A 6,024-nucleotide genomic window follows, 5' to 3' on the forward strand; every position below is an offset into this window, starting at 1 on the left:
CTACATCCCCCCTCCCTCTCTCCCTCCCCTCCTCCCTAACACCCCCCTCTGATCCTCCCCCCGCCCCCTGCCCTGACCTTTGACAGAGTTGACTAACGTGTAACGATGAACGTCAGCCAGAGGAAAGCAGTCCCTGAGTGTTGGTATCTCTGTGTAATACTGTGTCTACATATCTAGGGGTCAGGTGTCCCAACTATTTTGGAATGAAGGGTGAAATGTTAGGGGGGAATGCCCCTTTAAACTGCACAGCTCAAACTAAGCGTTGTGAGAAATCTCCCAGAATGCACTGGGAATCGTCAGCAGAATTGCAGAGCTGTCTGTAGTTTCTCTTAGTGAGAAGATGAAGAATGATGACATCATCACTGAGCTGATGACATCATCACTGAGCTGATTCTCCATGAAACCACACACCCATTCCCTCCATCCACTCTATAATGAGCAGCATATAGTGGAATATATAGTGGACAACTGCAAAACACACTACACTACTCCGGCTGCAGGCGATGACATCATCGCTGTCTCACAGTTAAAACATTTAGCAGCAGCGGCTTGTAAATTTCCTTGACAACGGCTGAGGATCAAAATTAACGGTAGAATTTCATTGAAAACTGCTACAAAATGTTACGTATTTTCACAAAAAATAGATAAACTAATAGATAAAAAAAGTTTTCTATATAGTGACAAAATAATCTACATTTTTGTGTTTTATCACTTATTTTTGCACAAAGATATGGTCTCATGTCTTGTAATCATCATAGGGGGAAAAGTTACTCCATTTTGAATCCTTAATATTTTCTTACAGATTTGGTAAAAGCAACAAACGAAAAAGCATTTTTATATCTTCCAGTGTTCCTCTCGTTCGTCCGTCATGTTTGAGAGCAGGAACCGTGATGCATTATGGTAAATATTGCTGGGCTAGTAACCATCGGTTGTTCAGTACTTTTCACAATGCATTGTGGGATAGAATGAGCGCACTATATAGTGAATAACAATGCTCACTCAGAATCCGGACACCACTACAAAATGGGAGTGATTTCAGACACAGCCACAAACTTCATCCTTCAGCAGCTCTGAGTCAGCGTTTCAGTCCTCAGACAGGACTCTGTGTAAAACTAGTACTGAAATAAAGTTTCCTGTTCATTCTCATTTATGATGGCAGTCATGATCTGATCTTTGTGAAGATGTCAGGAACTGAAGGATGAATGCAAGAGAGGAAGACAGTTACACGTGGTAAAGTGGGCGGAGCTACTGAAGGTGAATATCATCATTTAAGTTGATGGTCCCCTTCAGGATAGTCCTCAGGATGATTCTCCTCAGGATGGTCCTCACCAGGATGGTCCTCACCAGGATGGTCCTCATCAGGATGGTCCTCATCAGGATGGTCCTCATCAGGATGGTCCTCATCAGGATGGTCCTCACCAGGATGGTCCTCACCAGGATGGTCCTCATCAGGATGGTCCTCACCAGGATGGTCCTCACCAGGATGGTCCTCATCAGGATGGTCCTCATCAGGATGGTCCTCACCAGGATGGTCCTCGGGATGATTCTCCTCAGGATGGTCCTCACCAGGATGGTCCTCACCAGGATGGTCCTCATCAGGATGGTCCTCGGGATGATTCTCCTCAGGATGGTCCTCATCAGGATGGTCCTCGGGATGATTCTCCTCAGGATGGTCCTCACCAGGATGGTCCTCACCAGGATGGTCCTCGGGATGATTCTCCTCAGGATGGTCCTCATCAGGATGGTCCTCACCAGGATGGTCCTCATCAGGATGGTCCTCATCAGGATGGTCCTCATCAGGATGGTCCTCATCAGGATGGTCCTCGGGATGATTCTCCTCAGGATGGTCCTCATCAGGATGGTCCTCATCAGGATGGTCCTCATCAGAGTGGTCCTCATCAGGATGGTCCTCGGGATGATTCTCCTCAGGATGGTCCTCATCAGGATGGTCCTCGGGATGATTCTCCTCAAGATGGTCCTCATCAGGATGGTCCTCATCAGGATGGTCCTCATCAGGATGGTCCTCGGGATGATTCTCCTCAGGATGGTCCTCATCAGGATGGTCCCCATCAGGATGGTCCTCATGAGGATGGTCCTCACCAGAGCAGTATCTACCAGGATGGTCCTCAACAGAATGGTCCTCACCAGGATGGTCCTCATCAGGGTGGTCCTCATCAGGATGGTCCTCATAAAGATGGTCCTCACCATGGCAGTAGCTATCAGGATGGTCCTCATCAGGATGATCCTCACCAGCATGGTCCTCAGGATGGTCCCCTTCAGGGTGGTCCTCATGAGGATGGTCCTCATTAAGATAGTACCCATTATGATGGTCCTCATCAGGTTTGTCCTTATCAGGATGGTCCTCATCAGGTTGGTCCTCAACAGGGTGGTACTCATCAGGATGGTCCTCATGAGGATGGTCCTCAACAGGGTGGTACCCATCAGGATGGTCCTCATGAGGATGGTCCTCATTAAGGTGGTACCCATCATGATGGTCCTCATGAGGATGGTCCTCATTAAGGTGGTACCCATCAGGATGGTCCTCATTAGGACAGTTCCATTCAGGCAGGTTGAACCAGAAGTAGGTACAGCAGAGTCACAGTTTGAGCTAATATTGACTCTGATAGAGAACAGCTGTTTTCTTTGTTTACAGTTCAGGTGGGATCAGTGGACAGGTGTGATGGTGATCACCTGGTTCAACGCAGAGGGGTCAAAGGTTACTAGTAGAGTTTCAGACACAGTGTAACTAGTAGAGTATTTCTTTAGGACAAGTAGAACTGAGGAGTCTAAACTTAGGAGCACAGGAAGCAGCCGGTCTACCAGGTGTAGTTAACAGGTAGATCTCCATCTTAACTCTACATTTGTGTAATCAGACTGTCAACTAAAGAATTTAGCCCAAATGACCAGCATCGCTGAGGCGGGGCCAGCTGTTAATGATCTACTATCTTGGGAGTGACTGAGGAGGATGCTGCAGAGCTTTGGCTGTTATAAAAGACCATTCATAGTAAAATGGGTCTTTTTTAAATTCTCTAGGTTGTGAAGCAGGTTGTGATCCCCTCAGTTCTCTTCTCAGTGTCGAGGAGCGGAACAGCAGCAGAGAACGTCTCTGATGGCTCAGTCATGCATGGAGGCCATTGTTAAAGTCTGCAGCTGGCAGCAGAGCGAGCAAGCGAGAGAGAGGGAGAGGAGAGACAGAGAGAGCTCTAGTGCGCAAGAGAGAGTAGACAGCTGGTGGGGTTCCTCCTGTCCCTGGTCCCACCAGAATGTGTGTTGTTGTTGTTCCCTCTGCAGGATCACTCTAATGAAGTGTTGACACTGGATGTAATGCTACCTTTGAGACTCTACATGTAGTGCAGATAGTTTTCACCTTAGTCTCTGGAGTTTTAGAGCGAGGTTTTAAAATCTGGAGACTTTAAGCAAACTTCCTGCCACATGGCGACTCATTGTTTACAGATAAAGACTTTAAAAGGAAGTTACCCTGAGCCTAACTGTAGAATCTTTATCAAAATGACTGACAATCAAATATACATGTGAAAGCATGAATAACAATGAGGTTCATAACAGTCTCCATGTAAAACCACAATTCCAAAAAAGCTGGGTTGCTGTGTAAAATGTAAATATCACAACAACCCAACATTTTTGGAGCTGAGGACACATCTCTGCAACCTCGCCAGTCAGCACCAGACTAAACTGGCGCAGTAATTAGCTCTTAAACCTTGAATCTGAATCTAACACTCCCCCTTGTAAATAACAGGATTGTCCTCACAGGAAGTTGTAACTGACATGCTTTTATTGCAGGTCACTCAGAAATGTTCAAACCAAACAAAATCAGATATTACTGCGATATCAGATGCTAGGAAGTCTTTCTGAAGGCTATGATATTATCATTAATACAGACTAAAGGCTTTGGCAGAATCAGGCTTCAGCTTCTGTTCAAACTTCCAACAGCTATGTACAGTCGACACACGCCACAATGAAAGCGTCCCGCTAGCAGCCATTCGCTTTAACGTTACGTAACAGACAGAAATCTCATATGGACTCAAAAATATCTAAAATCAGACAGAAGCAGAGGAAACTCGCCGCTCCGTGTGATCACAAGTAAAACGTGTTTATATCTCTACAAATAATTCATAAATAGGTGGATTCATGTGTGCCTACGTTAAATATCAAACACTTATTCTGGCGAGTAAACAAATACATCCAAAAGGTCGCTATAAGCTTGAAGAAGACACATTTTTGCAGCCGTTCTATCTGATATGGCAGAAGCTTCTAGTTCCATGGCGTTCAGCTGCAGACGGATGAATACAGTCCCTGTTTGCTCACAGCTGCTGTTGTTCGACTTCAGCAGCACTTTGTGTACACACATCTTTGTCATTAACACAGAGGTCAGAGCGCTAATGCAGAGTCCATAAAGACGCATTCATAAAGCTGTTTGAAGGAGATCTGAGCGCCACTGTGGCCCCAACACGCCAGTTTGAATTCACCGTAGTGTCCCAAGGATTTTATGGTCTTTAGTTTGGACTCCAGCTGAGGACAGAGGTGGTTTAAAAAGTCCACAACCATTGAGAAACATCAGGTCATCTGGTTGATGTAAGAATTTTGGGGAACAACCAGAGGTGGGCACCGTTGATCGATAATTCAGCTCCGTTAATCTGTTAATCCACTGAGAAAGGTGTTAGCGTCGATAACAGTTCACATGATAATCCTGCTCAAAATTAGCAGAGGTAAAGGGGAAAGTTAAAACCTTACACTGCAGAGTAAACAGTAGATGACCTAGGCCCAACGTTTCCACTTACAAACAGTTGTGGATGCTAGTTAAGCAGAAGTTCATTCATGAGGGCCCCAGCACCGCCCTCAGAGTGAGGACCCCACTGACAGTGAAGGTGTTTAATTTTGGCATCGCTGATTTGGGCCTTAGCACCCCAAAACTCATCAAATGTTCCACAAAATTCTCCACAAATTCTCCTCCCATGTGGTGGTGGTTTCATGCAAGTCCTTCACACAGGGGCCCCATGGGTATCCCAGAAATCAGTGGGGGCCTGGGTAAGACCTTCATGCATGAAAATTAGTGCACTTCTGTATCAGGTCAAGATGAAAAAATGGACCCAGCTCTAAAATGTACAGGAACAGACTGTTGACTGTTGTCACCGATGAACAGCTTTCACTTCTTCATGAATTCTTCAGAGGGATTTTATCTGATTCACTTCAGATTTTATTTGCTTGTTCTTGAGAAGATGGAGATCTTAAGTTGTGCTAATCGTGAGTTTTCACTGTAGGGGGGGCCGTGGTCGGGGCCCAAAGGTGGACTACTTTTTTGTACTTTTTCTGCAGAGTCCCAGGAACATTAATTTTACATAACTCTGCAATGCTTCAATCAGTCTTCACCAAACTTCACTGGGATCATCAAACACTGAGCCTGAATACATTGATGCATTAATACCATCACTTTATAACAGCGCCCCCTGCTGCCAAATGACAATTTCTTCATCTAAGTTCTGCTGTTTTCCTCCTCAATCATTTCAAACAGTCAGCCCCTGCAGACCATTCAGCCTAGGCCTGTGATGTCTGTATATGCATCATGATTAGACCTACAAAAAAGCCTCTGGGATCCAAACCCAAATCCCAACAGGAAGTCCACCAGCCTCATTTAAATTCTAAAAGAAGGTTTTTGATGGTATTATATTTTTCATCTAGGAAATTCCCTAAACTACTAAACAGTGAAAAACTGCCAAAGTTGTCCTCTCCCCATGGCTACGGGTAGTTTCTATCAGGACTCAGAACATCCTGAAGAAGTGCACTTTCTTCTGCTGGACATTAGGAGGTAACATTCATGTATTTAGGCTTACAGAGACTTCAGTCATATATGTATGTGGAAACGAGGAGAAAGTCCAACGTCTGGTCTGATTCCTCCCCATGGGGCATGTCCTAATTATGGGCTGGTTTTAAACAGTGATTTGTCCAAATAAACTCTCACCCTGCAGCGTAAATACGTTTATTTCACTGCTCCCTATCACCCCAGACCCC

At 45.3% G+C, this 6,024-nt stretch overlaps 1 protein-coding gene across 1 annotated transcript in view; it reads right to left on the minus strand.

Annotated features, from left to right (window-relative positions):
* Positions 1 to 3,728: 3,728 nt before the first annotated feature.
* dgkzb (diacylglycerol kinase, zeta b) overlaps positions 3,729 to 6,024 on the minus strand; it is a 92,148-nt gene continuing 89,852 nt past the window's right edge. Inside the window, exon 32 of the mRNA XM_041795987.1 lies at positions 3,729 to 6,024. This exon is cut by the window's right edge and continues 583 nt beyond it. The gene's annotated coding sequence lies outside the window, so the exon portion shown is untranslated.

This window comes from Cheilinus undulatus, linkage group 9 (assembly GCF_018320785.1).
Source record: "Cheilinus undulatus linkage group 9, ASM1832078v1, whole genome shotgun sequence".
In the NCBI taxonomy this organism is placed as follows: Eukaryota; Metazoa; Chordata; class Actinopteri; order Labriformes; family Labridae; genus Cheilinus; species Cheilinus undulatus.